The sequence below is a fragment of the Tupaia chinensis genome, unplaced genomic scaffold, assembly GCF_000334495.1.
Source record: "Tupaia chinensis unplaced genomic scaffold, TupChi_1.0 Scaffold000408_1, whole genome shotgun sequence".
Classification (NCBI taxonomy): domain Eukaryota; kingdom Metazoa; phylum Chordata; class Mammalia; order Scandentia; family Tupaiidae; genus Tupaia; species Tupaia belangeri.
Genome location: NW_006159913.1, coordinates 159815 through 162658, shown reverse-complemented (window position 1 = coordinate 162658; position 2844 = coordinate 159815).

Sequence of the window (2844 nt, the reverse complement as noted above, 5' to 3'; positions counted from 1 at the left end):
ATATGGCTTATTACCTGTTGATGATGACATGTATAGTATTCTCAACTGGATTGGTCTGAGAAGTATTTCATGATGGGTAAAGTCTTTTTATAAGCAAAATGAGAAATAGTGATTGTTTTAAAAAATAATTAGAATAATAACAATAATGATTGGGAAAAACAATGAAAAGATATTGAATGATGAAGTGGGGAGATTAATGTCTCTGTATTGACTGACATGCATGGCATTCCCTTTTGAAAAAGCAATGTAATACACTGTAAAGTTATATGTAATCCAATGTAATATAAAGAAGATTATGATGATAATAAAAATAAATTTAAAAAATGCCTTCTGTACACTAGTGAGGAATCCACAAATGACTGATATTATTCCTTTCCCTCTTTGCTAAGGCATTACACAGAATTAGGCTATTGTGGATTTTTTTTTTTAGAGAGATAATTTTGCTATAGGGCACATGTGATTGCCAAAGAGACAGAGAGAAAATGTGGGAAATCACCCCCCAGGGGGATGGTCACGCTACAATCCCTTTCCCATTTTACTCCATTCCAGGATTTTTGTCATGCATGAACAAGTGCTCACCATGAGTTTTAAGCTCCAGGGTCCAGGATTCTAACCATGGTTAGTCATGTGGGAATGCAGCGCCTTAACTCCTATGCTATCTACTAGTCCAACTTTTGTATATTTTAACACCATTTTAAAAAGTCACTAACCATTTTAATAACAGCAGCTGTGTGATACAAATACTTTGGCCTCTCTTAGTCACAAAATTACAAAGCATGTTGTTTCAGGATGGGGTGGTACCCAAAGTCTTACTTGGCCATTACGAAATCATAAAGTATGGGAGAGAAAAACAGTGCAAAACATGTTTTTCCCAAATTGTTTTTCACTGAAATGGAAGGTGACAGGTGCAGAGCCCCAGGGCAGAGAGATCCCCAGAGGCCCTGGATGGAACTTAAGTAAAACAATAAAAAGACAGGGAAACCAGAGCTGTTCAGATAAAGCACAAGTCTCAGTACCATGGCTCCTGTAGAAATGCCTTTTTAAAAGTTCTAGTTATGTCCCTGCCTGTCATGCCAATCTGGAACACTTTTTATACAGGTTGAAGGCAGCAAGCAGAAGTTAGAATCTTCCATGCCCTCCACAGAGCGTTGAAGGCAGCAAGCAGAAGTTAGAATCTTCTATGCCCTCCACAGAGTTGACTCTCCCAGCAGAGGGCTGCACCTGAAGACAATCCAGTTTCATCTCCTTCTCAGCTCCCACACATAGGGCTTTTTATCTGTGTTGTGCCAGCTCAGACATGTCACTACCTTTGATTCGTGTTTTGGTAATTGTGCAGCGTTTACAAATGGCATGTAAGATGACACATTTGAGCTGTCATAGATACTGGAAACCAAGTGTCTACAAGGATGGAGACCTGGTACTAGGTGGGTGTTTTCCTCTTCATGCCATGGAAGAGAAAGAAACTGTAAGCCAACTATATTTTCTGATGAGGCCACCTTAAGTAGTGTCAAGACCTCAATAAGTTGTTGTTTATATGTATGTGTAAATATGTTTATACCTGTGTAATAATGTAGTTGGCATTTTTGTGTGTGTGATTAATCACATTGAGAATAACCAAGTATGCACAGAAATGAGAGAAGAGCACAGTTGTGAACTCAGGAAGCCTTGTTATCCTTTTACTGCCTTTCTTTTTCTCATTTTTAGTGTTTCTCTATTTCTTTTAAGACAGAACAGAGAATAAATATAGCTTGTTGTCCACTCCATCAACACTATCCTTATATTCAGTCTGTGGGAACTCAGAATGAGTAAAATTTTTGGTACCTTAGCACTTTTGGCACCAAATCCATATAGTGAGGTCTTTATGCATACTGTGATACTGAGAACCTGACATAAAGCTAATGTTATAATCAAGGTGCTGACTCTGGGTGCTTGCAGCTGCCTAGGGGATGATAGAAGTGTGGTTTGTAGAGAAGCCATAGGTATCTAAAGGCCACTACTATATATAAACCAGCAATGATAGTCACACCTCAGTCCCTTCTCTATTCTCCTTTCAAGATTTTGGACATACATGCACACATTCCTGTCATAATTTTCAAGCTTCTAGGCCCAAGACATGTACCATGACCGTGGTCAGCCTTGTGGGAATCCAGTGCCTTAACCACCATGTCACCTCCTGATCCCTCCATGATGTATTTTATAGCACAGCAAAGAAAGCTTCCTTTAAAATCTCAAAATATATGTGAGAAGTGTGGCCATGAGATCTTTCAGTAGTTCAAGAATATTAGGTTCAAATCTGAATATAACAAGGATAAGTAAAAATTTACAACCAAAGAGCAAGGTGGGAGTAATTGGATAGAACATTACTAAGTAGTAACATTACAGGTAATAGATATTCTGGCCAAATCCACTTGTATGTATTATATACAAGTTTGCAGATAGGCCTGGGAGAACTTTCAGAAGTCTGATTAAATCTTTACCTAGCACAAGCCAGCAAGTGGAATAGCGGTCAAGGTCTTGTACTCTGATATAGTCACAATTCTATTTGCAGAGCCAGAGGCTTGAATCTCACATTTTTTGCTCCAGATAATGACTGTTTTCAGTCTGATTTTAGACCAGCCAATGAGAAATCATAAGTTCCTTTGAAACTAGTAACGGAGGCATAGCAAACATTCACCAGACCACAGAAAGCAAAACATAGTAACTACTTTATACAGAGCTCATCTCCTATCTACCTAGAGTGGGGTCTAACTCCTAACTCAGCATAGAGCTTAAGGCAGCTGATTCCTACATGGCTGACTACATGGTTGAAGTCCTGAATTGAGTTGTTTGAAAAACATGAGAGGT